The sequence below is a fragment of the Mastacembelus armatus genome, unplaced genomic scaffold (genome assembly GCF_900324485.2).
Source record: "Mastacembelus armatus unplaced genomic scaffold, fMasArm1.2, whole genome shotgun sequence".
Taxonomy (NCBI): Eukaryota; Metazoa; Chordata; class Actinopteri; order Synbranchiformes; family Mastacembelidae; genus Mastacembelus; species Mastacembelus armatus.
Window position 1 is genome coordinate 206,005 of NW_022872887.1, and position 18,506 is coordinate 224,510.

At 39.6% G+C, this 18,506-nt stretch overlaps 2 non-coding genes across 2 annotated transcripts; one reads left to right on the plus strand and one right to left on the minus strand.

Annotated features, from left to right (window-relative positions):
* Window positions 1-1,091: 1,091 nt before the first annotated feature.
* trnas-gcu (transfer RNA serine (anticodon GCU)) lies at window positions 1,092-1,173 on the minus strand. Its single transcript has one exon. It is a non-coding gene; the product is annotated as a tRNA-Ser (tRNA).
* An 8,552-nt stretch (window positions 1,174-9,725) lies between these two features.
* Window positions 9,726-9,797, plus strand: trnaw-cca (transfer RNA tryptophan (anticodon CCA)). Its single transcript has one exon. It is a non-coding gene; the product is annotated as a tRNA-Trp (tRNA).
* The last annotated feature ends 8,709 nt before the right edge of the window (window positions 9,798-18,506 follow it).

Consider the following 18,506-nt stretch of genomic DNA (forward strand, 5'->3'; position numbering starts at 1 on the left):
TGAACCCACAACCCTGAGATTAAAAGGGTCATGCTGTACCTACTGAGGTAACCAGGGTCCACTTGGGTAACCTGAAGCACTGTTTTTCCAACGCTTTTTTTGACAGTGTACGGTCATTAATATTGGAAAAGGTTATGCATACATGTGTTCGACAGATTACGGAAAAGGTCAAACATAATCTCCTTAAAGAAGAAGAAACTGCAAATTTAGTGCAAAGTTAGTGCAGCTGTATTTGTCTTTGCTGGGAATCATTTGCTTCTGTCTGGCTCTAACACTTTACCAGTCCAGCTTTAGACTGAGTTTAGGATTTCCTGTTCCATTAATACACACAAATACAGAAAGAAATACATGCAGCTCTGCAACTATGTAGAAAAACATTTGAAACATTTATTTATTCATATTCAGTTTATTATCAGCTTTTATTTCTTTTTGTTGTCCATAGAAGTTTGTGTGGGCATTTTGTAGCTAGTTCAGCCATGATATTTGATGTTAATTCAGAATTTAGGTTCTTGTCTTTAGTTCTTCTTCAGTACTAAACAGACAAATGACTATATCTTCCTATTATTGCTGCACAGTTTCCACACCTGAAATGTTTATTTTCAAAATAAAACAAATACACATATTTCAGTTTTAAATACAGCAAATTAAGCGTCACTATAAATTGTTGTGGCTGAGTGGTTAAAGCAAAGGACTTGAAATGCATTGGGGTCTCCCTGCGCAGATTTGCATCCCCTCAACAATGAGGTGTCCCTTAGGAATCATCATCTAGTGTTAGTGATGTGTATACTTTCCCACTTGAGTTGACTTTCAAATTAAAGTGGTAGTGGTGTAGACTGACCACATAAAGTCAGTATGTTGTCTGCTGTTGATGTCAGTTATACCTCTAGATAAATACACTCGCTCCTATAGAGAATTCAGGGTCCCCAGTCAACCTAACATGCATGTCTTTGGACTGAAGCACCTGGAGTAAACCCACACAAGGATGGGGAGAACATGTATATTACATTCTTTTATTATATTCTTATATTTATAATGATTTGTAACAACACATTTATAATCAATAATCTTTGAACGCCCAATAAGCGCGTTCCCGACGAGGATGGGATTCCAACCCACGTGTGCAGAGCACAATGGATTAGCAGTCCATCACCTTAACCACTCGGTCACCTCGTCACGTTACTGTAAATGTTTAAAGTAGTTGATATGTGCAGAATTACCAGAAGAATTTCCAGGTTTAATTCCAGTCTAATGTTACTGCACTGATTCATAATCTGTCACCATGGAACCACCGTATGAAAATAATTCAGGTTAAACTGAGCTCTGCCCTGTAACTATGATCAATTGTATGACCTGCATAAGACATGAATCGTAATATTAACTGCTCGACATAGATTGGATAACACCAAGGTCATGGTTTCCAGCCCCCATACTGGTCATTGTTTTGAAACGTCTGTAACTTTAGAACTGAGCTGAAATGCATCTGACAAAAGTCTAAAGTGGGCACAGTGGATATGGAGGATCATAAATGACTTAAGATGTAAAGAAATATCTACATATACCAACAAAACTCTATTTAATCAATGAATACATGAATAAAAAACAGGATGGCCTCATACTTATATTAAAGAATAAATATACACTGACATAAATACAGAAACAATTAAAAGCAATTCATTTACAACTTTTCCCTGATGGGAAACCAGAGACACTCAAGTAGAGTAGAATTGTAATATGTGGTGAAAAGGGCTAGAGGTCAAATGTGTTTTTCATTTATTTTAATGTAATGTATATATGTATATTTTTTTTTTCTAGAATGTTCCATTATCTTTACATAACCATATTTGGAGTGACATTAGGACAGAGGTGGGCACCGAGGGCCAAAGCCCTGATTGTTCTCCAACTATCCCTGCCTTACCTCTGCTGACGACCTGGATCAGGTGTGCTCTTGAAGGTACCAATTTGTTTTGTCTTCCGCCATTTCCACTTTGAGAATGTATGTTCCAGCTTGTGATTGGCTGAACATACCTGATCCAAGTAATCGGCAGTGGGTCATGTAAGGATAGTTGGGAAACAAGCAGAGCAGGGGCTTTGGAACTTAAGGAACATCACTAGTAGACCAAACTACAGCAGATCCAGCAGGAGTCAAACTCCAACCAGGAGGGGACTTGAACCCTCAATCTTCTGATCCAAAGTCAGATGCCTTGACCATTAGGTCACGTGAAACCCATTAGTCATTTATACAGTCCTAAATTATTCATACTCCTGGCAAATTCTGACTTAAAGTTACTTTTATTCACATGCCACTTTTTGTTCAAATGTAAATAAAAAATGAGTAATAATTTTTTCCACAATGATGCCTCTTGTATATCGTCTTATTTTCTTCTGGGAGATGCCTGTGTCATTTCTAATCTAGAAAAAGCTTGCTAGTTGAATAAAAGTAACTTAAAGTCAGAATTTGCCAGGGGTATGAATGATTTCGGGCTTGACTGTATTATGTCACTTTTTTGTACTAAACCATGAATGAATGAGCAGGTTCTGGACAAACAGAAAGGCAGATTAAAATCTGAACTCTCTTCTCAAATGCCTTCATGGCTGGATTCTGAATTTTACTTCATCACTTTCACCTTATAAATCATAATCTTGGTTACAACATGCTTGCCTAACAGTGATGTGGTGTAACGGTGAGCATGGCTCCTTTCCAGCCAATTACCCTGGGTTTGATTCCCGGTTATTGCAAGTACATTAACACTATAAATAACAAGTTTGAATTTGTAGTAGCAGTTTCTATGAAGAACTTTACAGTCAGCAATACACTGTTGATTTTCGTCGACAAGTTTTCACGAACGAAAACGAGACAATGACTAAATAAAAATTAACTGATGATGATGAAAACTATAATTAAAATATATTGACATTTTCGTTAACTAATAAAAACGAGACAAAATGTGAGTGAGGGATGTTTTTGGAAAAGATCCAATCAGAATCAATCTTCTTAGATACACGCACATTTGAAAAGTAACTGATCCACCTAGTGACGTGGTATGCATGAGTACACAACATCATCTTGCATAGCCTACACTGGGTTTCTGTATGACTTAAACTATAATGAAATGGCAACAGCTGGGAGAAAACGGAGAGAAGATATATGGGTCAGTTTCATATTTGATTCAATGGCATTACTGCCAAATTCAGTTTTTCTTTTAAATATTTTGGAGTTGCACTTTTTCTTTCAAGAATGAAGAACGCCATATGCAGGTTATAAACTATGCATATCTATCTTTTGCTTTTTCATGGAAAGGCCATATTCCATATATTTAATGAACATTGTTTTTATTTAATTTTAATTTAGAATGTTTTATATATTACAACAGTTTAACTAAATTACATTAAAATTAAACCCAATATATGTTAGTCGACTAAATTCTTATGCTATTTAGTCGACTAAAACTAGACTAAAACTAAAACAAAGCAGATGACTAAAATATGACTAAAACTAAAATTGCATTTTAGTCAAAAGACTAAAACTAAATTAACACTGCACTGAACCATAACCTAACCTTAGTTACTATAGACAGTGTCTGAAGGGGTAGCCGGCATCAACACACTGTGATTGTGTGCTTCTTCTAACACACTCCTGAAACAAATCTTTAGCCCTGGGTTGAAACATTACAAGTATTTGTATTTCATGCTTGTGGATCATAACCAGGTTGTAAGTAGTGCTTCAAAATGCCAAAAGCAGAAACAGGAGCAAGAGACTAGACAATTTATTGAAAACTGCATTTAAACTCAAACAGATCAGTTCACCAGCTGATCAAAACTTTAAGACCATAGCCCAAGAAAACCTTAAAAAGGAACTAAGTGTCAAAAAAGGACTCAGTACTAAGGAGCCCCACCGTTCTGGAACTGGCATCTGTTTTTGTAACCTCCCCTTGCCATCAATGCCCAAATGCTCCAAAAGAGCAATGTTGTTCACCAGAAGTCCTTTGTCAGGCAGGCGTTGTGAACTACAGTGTTGTCCTGTTGAAAGACCCATTCAGATGAGGGTCAAGGGGATACCTGCTGCAACATCTCCACATAGCCAGCCGCCGTTTGACACCCTTAAACAACCTGAATGTCCATTTTCCCATTGACAGAAAAATGAAACCTTGGTCATGATGGAGCCTCCTCTGCTGTGCTGTGTGGAAAACATCTCCAGTGGGATCTCCCTGTCATGCCAGTAACGTTGGAAGCCATTAGGACTGTCCAGATTAAATTTTTTCTCATTAGAGAATAAAACTTTCTTCCACCTTTCAATGTCTCATGTTTGGTGCTCCCTTGCAAAGTCCAAACAGGCAGGTTTGTGGAGTGGGAGGAGACGTGGCCTTTGAAGAAGTGTTTTTTTTTTTTTTCTTTAAGTCCTTCTTTCCCAGATGCCATCTTGGGCTGCAGTCAGCATCAGTAAGGGTCTTAATTTGGGTTAAGTATCAGCCTGTGTCTTCTTGGACAGCCTGTCAGATCCTCAGGTGCAGTTCAGGTGATATTTTTTGGGGGTCTAAGATTTACAAATTAGTAAAAACATTAGCAGCACTAAAGAATGCATACAAAGTCAGGTAAAGTCAGGTAGACATGCCTACAAGCAAATAGCACAGCTTTGATGGCGGAGAATTGAAGCCAATCCCTTCACAATCATTCCAAGACTCTTTCTGTGTTGTAAGTCCTTAAGTGCCTTTATTTGACTGAAACAACGGTGGTTTGAGCTCAACCAGGTCAGGTGTACTTTGTCATGGCAGCATGTTTATCTATTCAGTTAGTCTCAAAGCTTTACAGAAGAGGATTATGGGCACTGTGATATTTGTCTGAGGGAAAAAGCCACAATTCAGAGAAAAAGAAGAATTCTGAGAAGAAAGTCAGATAGAGAAAAAAAAAACAAATTATCAAAGGTTGAGTCGTGGCAATTAGACTTTCAGTTCCAATGTATCTCTGTCAGATAAATTGCAGGTTCCAGTTCAACTTTCTCTTAGACTAATGAAGCCACCTGGATGGGTGGTGAAACGTTGAGGCCTTAAAACTGAGTCCAGTTGCTATGACTCAACCTTTAGATTCTTAGTAATGTTAACATAGTATATAAACACTTGGTTGTAGTAGAATAGATGTTATAGTTAATTTTATGGCTGATTAGTCAATAATGAAGTTTTCTGACACTTGGGTTTGAAGTAAAGCTATAGTAACATCAGCTCTGAATGGAACCCCCACATCCCCAACACACCGTTTCTTCCCAACTGCGTGCATTGTGTCAGTATCATAATCTAACGCAGTGTTTTCCCAACCACTATGTCGCGGCACATTAGTGTGCTGTGAAAAATGCCCAATTTCACCTGATTGGTCATAAAATGATTTATCCAACACAAATAATGTGTTTTCGTACATCTATCTATGTGGGCAGCATGCAGTGACAGGCAGAACAATTAAATTCTCTTCCACTAGATGGAAACAGGTAGTGAATTAACCTGTGTATCTACCTGCTGCTCAAATAACATTAGTTATTAGTGATGCTTCAAGTGAGACAGCGGCAGTGATACACGATGGATAAATATCCCTGACACACACTGAATGTATGTCTGTATGAATATAAACCTTTCAATATAAATGCTACAAATCAGATTTCATGTGAAGGACAGTCAGTCTATATGTGTCTATGTACAACAGCCTCATGGTTATATCTGTGTTGCCAAGTCTTGAGTATGACAGGCTTCTTTTGGAACAAACTTCCAGCCTTCCCCTTTGCTGCTGATGAGACATGTTCAGTAGCAGCCTCTGTCCACATGTTGGATTCAGTGAAATCCCTTCAGATATTTTTAATTACATGCACTGTATCTAAAGACTGACTTCATTATAGCTACATCTATTTTATAGCTAAAATGTAAGACACAACAGATATGTTCAGTGTTTGCTGTTTACAAATACTGTGTCAAATCACAAATAACTGGGCAATTGTTCCTCATGTCACATAATAATAATAATAATAATACATTTTATTTCATGGCGCCTTTCAAAGTCTCAAGGTCACCTTACAGATAGAAAAGGAAGCATACAGCATGATGTACATAGAGTGCATTAAAACAACAGTAACAAGAATACATAAACGGCGGGAGAGAATGTAAAGGCAAAAGCGTGGATTATCTAGGAAGTGGGCGAAGTACAGTAAAAGTAAATTGAAATACAGAAACCCAGATAACAGAACAACAAATATGAAACAGTATGAGACAATATGAGACAATATGAAATAGGCAGAGGGTGGTAGGACATCACGGGCTGCTTTGAGAAGTTAAGAGAGTTAGGTGGAAAACGCTATACGGAACAGATATGTTTTGAGTGATGATTTAAAAGTTGATAAGTCCGGAGACGACCGGATGCGATGAGGGAGAATGTTCCAAAGGCGGGGCGCAGTGTGGCTGAAGGATCTAGCGCCCATGGTGGCCAGGCGCGCTGTAGGGGTGCAGAGGAGAGTGGAACTGGAGGAGCGGAGAGGACGAGGCGGAGAATAGATATGAAGTAGTTCAGTGATGTATGGTGGGGCAATAGAGTGGAGGGCTTTGTAGGTGAGAAGGAGGATTTTATAGTTTATACGGAAGGACACAGGGAGCCAGTGAAGTTGTTTAAGGACAGGGGTGATATGATGTGAGGATGGAGTTCTGGTGATGATTCGGGCAGCAGAGTTCTGGACAAGTTGAAGTTTGCGAAGTGATTTGAGAGGTAGACCAGTGAGGAGTGAGTTACAGTAATCCAAACGAGAGGTGACAAAGGCGTTAATGAGTATTGCCGTGCTATCGGTGGTGAGTGAGGAACGGATGCGGTTTATGTTACGGAGATGGGAGTAGGCCGACCGGGTAGTGGTATTGATATGCTGAGTGAAGGAGAGAGTACCGTCTAGGATGACACCCAGGCTTTTAACTTGGGGGGAGGGGAGGACAGTATTGTTGTCAATTTGAATGGAGAAGGTGCTGGTTTTAGAAAGGGTGGATCTGGTGCCCACGAGGAGAATTTCAGTTTTGTCAGGGTTGAGTTTCAAAAAGTTATGGGTGAACCAGGATTTGATATTATGTAAGCAGGTAAGGAGGGAGGGAGGGGGGAGGGTAGAAGATGGAGCAGCAGAGAGGTAGAGCTGGGTGTCGTCTGCATAACAGTGGAAATTGATGTTATGTTGCCTAAGGATATTTCCGAGAGGAAGGAGATAAATAATAAAGAGGAGGGGCCCCAGGACAGAGCCCTGAGGCACGCCACAACTGACAGTAGAGGGCTGGGAGTGGAAGTTCTGGAGATGGACGGACTGGGTGCGGTCAGATAGGTAGGAGGTGAACCATGAGAGGACCGAGCCGGCTATGCCGATGGAAGCAAGGCGATGGAGGAGAATATTGTGTGAGATGGTGTCAAAAGCTGCAGTTAGGTCAAGGAGGATGAGGATGGAGACAAGGCCAGAGTCTGCGGCTACTAGGAGGTCGTTGGTGATTTTGACCAGGGCAGTTTCAGTGCTGTGAAGTTGGCGGAAACCAGATTGAAAGTGTTCGTATAGGCTATTGGCGGAAAGGTGGGTATGGACCTGGTGGTGAACAACTTTTTCCAGGATTTTGGAGAGGAACGGGAGATTGGAGATAGGGCGGAAGTTGTTAAGGTCGGCAGGATCGAGACCAGGTTTTTTTAGAATTGGTGAGATGATGGCTGTCTTGAGTGATGGGGGTACGATGCCAGAACTGAGGGAAGTGTGAATAATGTGGGTAAGATGAGGAAGGAGAGAGGGGAGACAGAGCTTGACGAGGTTGGTTGGTAGGGGGTCAAGTTTGCAGGTTGAGGGTTTGGATTTGAGGATCAGGGAAGAGATAACCGTGGTGGGTGGAATGATAAAACTCGAAAGCAGGGAGGATACTGGTAGAGAGGGAAGGGTACAGTGGAGGCAGTTAGCAGTGTCACAGATGGGGGGAAATTGCTGGTGTATATTTTCGATTTTTGATGAGAAGAAATCCAGGAAGTTATTGCACAAGGTGGTGGAGAGTGAAGGGAAGAGAGGAGTATCGGGAGGGCCCAATACATTTTTTTTTTTTTTTTTTTTTTTTAGTGCTACCCTTTTTTTTAGTGCTACATGTCAGAACTGATCCTTGATGCTGCCATAACAAAGAACTCTCAGTATTCTAAATGTTTGTTGAATGAATTTCCTGGTCTAACATCAGATATATCTGAGAATAAAACTCCTCCTGAGCTGGTTTTGAGATCACAGATGTGTTGGCAGGACAGGAATCACACCATGACTTTGGAAGAACCAGCAGATCCAGGATCATGTCAAATCGTCAGTGAACTTATCCGACTAACCAGTTAATCCACATTCGAAGAACAGGCCTCTGGTCATTTGTTTTTTTGTTGTTTTTTTTTGTGTGTTTGTGTATGTGTTTGTAATCCTTAATAAATAAAAAGATACATACATCTGTTTCTCTTGAAGTCAGATCTCACAAACCCTATTTTTGTGTTTACCTGTAACAGTTTCATTGAAATGTATACCTCTATTCCACTACTTTTCACCGAAATTCACATTTTTACAAGACTACATTAATTTAGGTTCAGTTAATTTCAGTGAGATTCAGATTATAAAATATAGGCTATAACTACTGAGTAGTTTTCAAATAAAACAAAAACCCCTAAAAAGACATAAAAGGAGTCTACAGAGCAGAGGTGGTTTATTCAAGTGTTTGTTATGCTGAAAGTTTCAGACTCCAATGAACTGTACAAATGATAGTTTAGTATGTATTGTGGGTCCCAGCTTGTGTCATAGAGACAAGTCAGTTTGCAACCTAATACTGTTGTGTTCAATGTACAAATAACTTTGGGATGTGTTCCACGTTCCTGCTGAACAACTTTGGGATGTTCTTCTGGACAAATTCACCACTCCTCAATGAGGAATGGGCTTATCTGGGACTTGAATCCAGGACCTCTCACACCCAAATCAAGAATCATACCTCTAGACCAACGATTCACATGCAGGTGTGCTATCCTTCACATAAAATCTCACCAATTCTCTCTTTAGCAGCATTCATATTCATATTTAGGTTTATATTTATACAGACATACATTCAGTGTGTAACAGTCAGTCTCTGTTGTTGCTGAAGGAGCTACCTGGCCTGGATGACTGTTGCAGTCAGCTCACCTCAGTTAGCAGTTAGCTCATTATTTTGCAGTTGTATTTCATTTCACAGTGGTCTATAAATGGGATCACAAAAGATTTAACATCATCAGCAAATGACATAGCACTTTATTACACAGATACATTTTTACTGGAGACTTTAGTATAAATACTATTCTGCAATAGTAACAGTCTACTTACAGTCTAATGTTACTGCACTGATTCATAAACTGTCACCATGGAACAACCATATGAACATAATTCAAGTGTGACACTGATACAACTGAGCTCTGCCCTATAACTGTGATTAGTTTTACGACTGGAATAAAACATCCATCCATTATCCATATTAGCTTATTCCTACTTAGGGTCCCAGGGATCTACTGGAGCCTATCCCCCATCACAGGACCAATATTAAATATTGCTTTTTAAAATGAAATATTTCAATTCTTAAAACAACACATTGTTTTATGTTTTAAATATATCTAATTGAACACCTGAGCAAGTTGTTGTGGCTTAGCGCTTAAGATGATGGGCTTGAATTCTGTTGAGGTCTGTGAACACACTAGTCTTTGCAGTGGACTCTGTGGCGCAATGGTAGCACGTCTGACTCCAGATCAGAAGGTTGTGTGTTCAACTCATGTCAGGGTCAAAGTGTTTGCATCTTCTTAAAATGTTATAACATCAAAAGTGTGGTGTACTGACCACAGGGAAATTCACACAGTGATCATTAAAATGGAAAGCTAAGTAGACTAAGGTCTTACCTGAACTTGCTGCTATTATCATAGGAGTGTGTAAAAGTTACCAGTGGTGTACAGATCATTAGGAGCGTGCACGTCTGTAGCATGTCCTGTTTGGTCTCACTTATTTAAAGTAAAGAAGGACTACATAGCAGGAGGCTGTCTAGCACAGTGGTTGTGTGTCTGACTCGTGATCCGAAGGTTGTGTGTAGTGTCTTTACAATGCATGCTACATGAGACATTTGTAGCAATATACACATTCAATACATCCACATAATCAAAAGCTAAAAGCTAAAAGCTCATCAAAACAAATTTTAGGAAAATTAAACACAATTCAAACAATGAGCAGTTAAATGGCCACATACAACAAGCTAAAGGTGCAACATCTAAAACATAAACTCCAGTTGGGTTTAGAGGGAAATGAGAAGGTGGATGCACTGGCTAAACAAGCCTTGAAAAGACAGGATATAGGATTACAGGCTCCTCTTTGTAAGGCTGAAGTGATTTATCTGTTCAGAAATTAACAAAATTTGGCAAGTACATTGGGATAGATGTGAAACAGGAAGACGTTTATACAGTATACAGACACAGGAAGGAAAAGGAAAAATTTGGGGCTGGAATCAACAGGAAGAAAGCATCATAACTAGATTAAGAATAGACACACTACGTAACAATGGGAAGCATCCAACAGGATTATGGAGGAATTGCAATAAGTCAGAAACAGTTAAACGTGTGTTGTTAGACTGCAGAGCCTTTGTCTATTAACACCACTTAAGAAGATAAAACAGGATGATTTTTCATTATAGGGTCTTCTTGGGAAGGTTAACCTAGAAATATCCAACCATCCATCCATCCATCCATTTTCTATACCCGCTTTTCCTGGCTCAGGGTCACAGGGATCTGCTGGAGCCTATCCCAGCTCTCTCTCGGGTGGAAGGCAGGGGTACACCCTGGACAAGTCACCAGTCCATCACAGGGCCACATATAGACACACAAAGACAGACAACCTCACACACTCACACTCACTCCTATGGGCAATTTTAGAGTCACCAATCAACCTAACATGCGTGTTTTTGGACTGTGGGAGGAACCGGAGTACCTTTTTGCTGTGAGGCCACAGTGCTAACTTAGAAATATATCATAGAATTTTTCACAGAAATAGGTTTTGTTGAAAGAATATAGTTTTTTGTCAGACCTTGTAAGAAGAAGAAGATAAAGGAGAAGAAGAAGAAGACGAAGAAGAAGAAAAAAAAAAGAAAAAAGAAACAGGAAGGAAGGAAAACCGACCCGGACCACAGAAGTAATGGCCCCACCAACAGGAATGAGGTTGTCCAGTCCCCTGTTCCCAGCAATGAACAGGTCAGTGTTCAGGACTTAATTGATAGAAAAGGCTTCATAAAGATGCCAGAGTCAATGGTCCGTGTGTCATCTGTTCTTTCTAATTTTAGTTCAAGTCTGGAAGCGTCTAAAATCCAGTCTTTATGTTTATGTGTTTATTTGTTACATCATGTTAGAGTTTTGTACTAAGTTCTATAGTTTAAAGGAAGATTTGGGGAAAAATATTTCTATGATTTTGCAGTTTGAGACATCAGCAGTTCACCACAGAGTACTTTCAAGCCATCACCTGGAGCTTGCTGAGGTTAGTATGCAACCAGGGCAAGAAAGTCTGCTTCAAAGGCCATTTGGTCCTCAGAGTGGAATCAGTCGTAGTTCCAAGACTTCTCTAACCTGCAGGCTCAGAGTGTCTTTGTCACCAAGCTGGTGTACACACTCTTATGTAGGTCAATTTTCTCAGTCTTGTGGTGGTTGACAGACCAGGATCTGTGCGCCACTGAGTTGTAAAACTTGGTCTCAGTTAAAAGTCATCATCACCAGATAGTTTGGTGGCTGATTCTGAAAACCAAAATTTGGGTGAGAGAAAAATTAATTTAGACTTAAGAGAAATTCGTTAATTTCAAACTTAAGCTAGTGCTTTAAATATGGTGCTGCACTTCAGAGAGTTGTGTTCTGTGTTTACAAATGAAAGATGATAAAAAGTCTAAAGTAATCTTAATACTAAGAAAATCTATTGAGGTGAGGCAGCATACATTTTAAGTGAAATAGTTTCAAAAATGACAAAATATGTGGATGAGACACAACACAATGTTACAACTTTGGAATGACATAGAACTCCAAGGAAACACAGTTCTCATGATGTTCATGTTTCATAGACATGTTGTAAATGTCATTTATGGTTTTAGATTGTTCTATCATGTTATTTCATATCTTCTCTCCATTTTGCTTTTTTATTCTTTTTTACAAATAGAAAAGAAGAAAGAGAGTCAACAAGACCTTCACAGCATTACAGAGTTTAGAGATGAATCAACATGTTCACACTGAAGAGAAGCCATACAGCTGTGACCAGTGTGGAAAAATCTTCACTGAATTATGCCATCAGTGTATTCACTCTGGCTGGAGAGAAGCTGTACTGATGTGACCAGAGTGGAAAAGCCTTCATTAGGTCAAGTGCTCTAGTAGCCCATCAGCGCATTCACACCAAGAAAGTAATAGTCAAGGGCTTCTTTTACGTCGGCGCGTTTTGACGCATCTTTTCCTGATAACGCCGAAACAAACTTAAATTACTCCGTCAATTCTGATCGTACAGATAAAATACATATATCATTCAAATCTGTAAAGAGTCTAGTTTTAGGTGTATACCATCATAATAACAACAAAACATTGTGCTTTTTTAAAATAAAGAAAGCCGACAGGGTGCGCTGTCTGTCTTTTCTGTCTCTGTCAATTCTCTTCACAGACGCGTAAATAAAACAACCAGAATCTCAGCGAATACTTGGCTCATAAAAATAAGAATCATATGGCTAGAAAGCTTGAAATGTTTTCTTTGAAATGAAACATTTCAAGTCGAACAAATCATCACTTTTTATTTAATCCGTATGAATGTAAGGAGAAGTCCGTTTTCTCCTGTCTCACCTCATTACAGGTAATGCGGCCCCGCCTTGTACTCTGTTCACTGTTCACATGTAAATAATCTCAGGTGAACCAGGTACATATGTGCACGCCCCCGAGAAATGACACAAAACATCAAACTTCATCATAGAATTTACTCACTTTTTCGACGCGTTTGGATGATGGCGCGTTACTCACGTGAAGAGGCGCTTCTTATATTCCACACAGAGACAAATAGTTTACCTTGTCCTCAGAGTAAAAAACACTGATTTTAAATCAAATGAGGATCGTTTGGCTCCTCATTGTTTTGTATTGTGCTGCACTAATCCCCTCCCATCTACATTGACCGAAAGGCTCATTATGCGCGTCTTTGTCTTGTCACATGAAGGTCATGTCACATGACTATTCATCCTTAGACACACCTTCTTGCATATGGCATTCTGGACAAATCTTAGAAAATTTAAATCAGTGTATTGTTTACTGTGAATGAGTGAACAAGATGACTTTCACATCATTGTGAAGAAAACACTTTAGCCTACAACATGCTGGTCTCCAAAGTCTTATGAACCAATGTTCTGTTTGTGTTTTATGGTCTTATTTCAATGACTAAAAAATTGTGGTCTTTCACTAACCATGCATAAACACTTTTTTCTCAAAAACACAATCATTTATAAACTTGCTGCTCACATATTATTATAGCCAATTTTGTGCTGATTACAGTGTTATCAGACTTTAGACATTAATATGTTTAAAAGACACTGAAAAAAGCACAAATGTCAGGACATATCAAAATTTGTCCAGGGCCCCAAAACCCCCATCAGACCCCAGAGGGTTAATTGGTGATGGAAATTTTGGGAGGTAGGTCTAAGACTGACTTTTGTCTTTGTTTTTCTATTGCTATGAAATAGAGGCTGTGTCTTAGCAGGTAGAGCAGGTCAGTCATGAGCTCACCTCAACCTCACACACTGTGAGTGTGTGAGGTTGTTCCTCTTTATGTGGGCCTGCGATGGAGTGGTGGCCTGTCCAGGGTGTACCCCTCCCTTTAACCCAAAGAGAGCTGGTATAGGCTCCACAAGATCCCTGTCACCTTAGTTAGGAATTTACAGGTATAGATAATGGATGGATGACTGCTCTACTGACTGAGCTGTGGGGTACAAAATGATATAGTGTCAGTGCCATTGATTCAGTCACCAGAACAATCAACACCATCATGGACTATTCTGAGACAAATCTATGTCAAACAGGAAATATTGGGATTTAGATTTTATGCAGGTCATACAACTAATCACAGTTACAGGGCAGAGCTCAGGTTAACTTGAATTATGTTCATATGGTGTTTCCATGGTGACAAAATATGAATCAGTGCAGTAACATTAGACTGGAAGTAGACAGAGTTACTGTTGCAGTAAACTGTTTATACTACGTTCTCTAGTAAAAATGTATCTCTGTAATAGTCAAACCATGTCTTTTGCTAATGTTCTTAAATCATTTGTGATTCCATTTATAAATCACTGTGAAATGAAATATAACTGAAAAAAAAAAAAAAAAATAGCCCAGCCTCAGACGAGCTAACCTCAACAGTCATCCAGACCAGGTTGCTCCATCAGCAACATTAGAGATTGTCTGTTCCACACTAAATGTATGTTTGTATAAATATAAACTCAAATATCTCATGCGCTCTGGCTCATTTGTCCAGGGGTATGAATCTCGCTTTGGGTGTGAGGTCCAGGTTTTGATTCCCAGATGAGCCCAATGTTGGTGGGATTGTAGTAAACGTCTCTGTAAAAATCCTGAAATGTTTACATGTACAAAATATCTGCTTGTGCCCTTCACCATATTGTCTCTGTTACACAAAGCAGGACACACAACACATAGTAAGTTTTCATTCTAAATGATGTGATGTTTGGTAAGGTTTAGGTGATGAATTCAAAATCCACTGGGATCTCCCTGTGTGGTCCATCCACGTGTGAGGCGAACATGATAACCACTACACTACAGAAACACAGTTGTTGACTACATACATACTAAATATGGGAAGTTTCCTTTATGATTTCCTCAAACTAAAGTGCACATTGGGAACACTTGATTTTAGCGTCTCCAATAGAAGTGTCCTATGGGCTCAGAGTACAGTGTTGCATTCCCCAGACTCATGTCTTCAGGTGAATGAAAAGGAAAGTCCTGATAATTAATTTTCTATGGGTTCATTCAAGGGAAATGAAAACTATAATGCTGCTCCTAAATGTCTTAACTTAGCTACCGCGCCCCTTTTTTTGCATACGGCCGAACAACACATACCCAAATTAAACTAGCTGTTGTTCTTACATTTTAAGGGTTATATTGATGACCTTGGTGTCGCTTGAAGCAAAAGCTTCCCAGTTTTCTATCAGTGCGCTGTAAAATGTGAAACATGACTCCCCTCCCCCTCTAGCGTCAAGCGCTGCTTGCCCAGTGTTGTCAAGGCTACATTTACAGTAGCGGAGGGGGCTCTTTAAAGCCCACTGTTGCGTCATCAAACATAATGAGTCATATACTGTTGGAAAGGCCTCATCATTGGCTACAAGATGCGTCAGTCATCACTGACGAACAACGCAACTGGCTGATTCTACTGTCAATCGAAGTTAGTCTATGCCCCCTGGCTGGGATTTTCTCTGATGATGTGAATTCTATTGGTTTTAGGGTTTTGAGGCTTCATGTGGTTCACAGAAGCTTGCTATGTCAAACTTTATTGAATAAACGGTGAAATCAACCGCAAAACAAAGCGGATTACAGCTTTTTAATGAGGAGGACGATGGTTTTATGGATTTACTGTATAATATTATATCTTTTGGACTAAAACATGGGTGCACTTTGTTCTATGGATTCTAATGAACAAAACGATATGCGACACTCCATGTTTGAGTACACGTATGAAGTTACACGACAGAAAGGTAAGAAGCAGCGTATTGTACTGTATTTGTACTTTTGTTAAATATTAAGAAACTGTAGTTGCTGTGATTATTCAATCCTAAATTGCTTTATGCCATTTGACTCGTGAGACCTTAAGCTTTTATTAGATATAAAATTTGTTAGACTGTATTCAAATTTGTGTGACGATCTTTGGTGACATATTTGGACGGCAACTATTTCGTGTTGGAAGTTGAAATTCTGAGAAGAAGCAAACAGTACAATCATACAAAATGACTGATACATACAATATTAAAAATGAAACATTTCTAACAAATGTCAACACAATATGAAAACATTCAATAACAAACTGATTCATCATCTGAACTTATATGCACTGATATGTATTGTACATTGTTTAGACAGTCATTGGAAATCAAAAGGAGACTAGTGAAGAGGTTTGGCACAATAACTGTCCTGGGTGGGTTCTTGGACACATCCCAACCTCATGAAGGTCAGCTGGAAATTCTTCTGGGAATTCTGCACAGATCATCTACTTTCAGCATCCTCAGTAATGTGACAAGGTGACCAATCGAATCACATCTTTGTCTTCGGAAACTGTTATTTGGTGTTCAAAAATTATATATGTGAGATTAAAACCAGAAATGTTTGATGTCTGCTTCAGAACGTTCAAATTGGAAGTATGGCATGTACTGCATTTCTGTAGTATAGAGGAAGTGGATAAAAAGTGAGTGGGATATGAACCCAAGCCTCCAGAGGAGACTGCAACCTGACCACACTAACAGACTGAAGTAACCTGTGCTGACGAACCTCCTTGCTCAGGAGGAGCAGTCTGCTGTCTATTCTGCTGTCTATTCTACTTAATTCAAAGTATTAACATGAATAAATAAAAATTTAATTAAAAATAAAAATGTTTATTTTGGAAAGATTAACTTATGAAACCATCATGTGTGTTTCCTTTGGGAACATACTGATGGATAATCATTGAGGAGAAACAGTAAACAGGAATTTATCAGGTCACAGTCAGACACCTGGTGATGAAGGAAAAGATCCAGGACTCAGATTATATTGACAAGGACAAATATAAATGAAGAAGTTGAAAGAGGACAGAGATTTTATTGTCCTCAGTAAACTGATAGAACTGATGTTTCTGATGAACAGCATTTTGATTCCTCTGTATGTCCTGCACATGTAGTTGAATTAACAATAAATCTTTTGATTCAAACCCACACCTCAACTGAGACTGGAGCCTTAATCCAGCACCTTGGACCGCTCAGCCACACTACCACACAAACAGAGACAACAGGGAAAAATGACTGAAGGGATTGCATGTGGACAATGGTTGTTACTGAACATGTCTCATCAGCGGCAAAGGGGAAGATAAGATTGGAAATTTGTAGTAGGTTGCAACAACAGCAGGAATGGTTTCACAGTAGATGCCACGAAAAGAAAGTTTTCTCTGCTCTTCACATCCCAAAGGCCAGGCTTCACTTTTCTTCTGTTGCTGAGAGTCCCTCACTGCGTCTCCATCTTCACCTGGAAAATTTATGACCCCCTTGCCTCCGTTCAATTAGTGGTTTGATCTTCTCGTCATAAAGCATATGTGAAGGCGGTGGAAGGATGGGGGTGGCAGGGAGATGCCAATTTATGAGGGTGGGCAGTGTAGACAGAACCAGTTTTACAGCTCTGTGATTTATACCGAGCCCAGACACAGCATTCAGTCACAGCTTTTTTTCTGGTTTTGGAAGAAATGTTTGGCTGCTCTGAGGCTGGCAGCTGCTTCGACCTTCACCTGTAATGCACCCCTCACACCTCTTTTCTTAAAGGTAATTTGTGTGTGCATCCAGGCAAGTAGTAGAGTGCTTGCTTAGCATGTAGTGGGATTGATGCCCACATTCTCCATGAGTCTTTAAAGCCAAATCTTAAGACTTCTGTATTATCTGATTTCATATGTGTACAACATGTATGAGCTCAGTCCAGACAAAGACAGCAGAATGTGTTATAGACAGAGTGAGTGTGAACTTCAAAAGTGCTGTCATCCTTTCACTAGTGATGGGCAAATGATACCGAGGCTTCGGAGCTTGTATCAAAACACCAATGTCACGTGACTGGTCATCACTGCTTCGCTTCGCGCTTCATTGCTTCAAAATGTTTCAAAGCTTTTCATTGGCTCATAGTCTTTCAGTGTGTGTCATTGGCTCATGGCGTTTCAATGCATTCTGAGGCAATGACAGCTTGACAGGTTTGACAGATGTGAGTGGTTTGGTGCCATACCAGCTATATAAGATGCATCATTCTGCTTCAGGATTTGGAGAGTGAGAGTGAGAGTATTTTGGCAAGTTTCACGGTGAGTCCCACCAATAAGCGACGTTCTAAAGTTTGGGATCAGTTTGATTTCAAGAGGTCTGAACTTTTATTGCTGTCACGGGATTGAAACAGTGCCAGTGCTTCAGTCGTGCTCTTCAGAGGTTGCTATGGCTTCAGTTGTCCACCAGATGTCACCGTCACTGAAGTCTTGAAGCTTTGAATCTTTTTCGGCACAATTGCCAGGAAAGCCTCAGTGCTTCATGAGGCTTCACTTGCCCATCACTACCTTTCAGTCCTGCTTTCCTGACTGGCATGTTTTCCATAAGCAGAAGTACAGGAGCCAAGAAGCAGAACAGAATCCCAGCAGTGCCTCAATAATAACTCACTATAAACAGAATATGGCTTGGTGAAAGAACATAGATGAAAGATGAAAGGACATATGTGTTTCATGTGCACACTGTCCA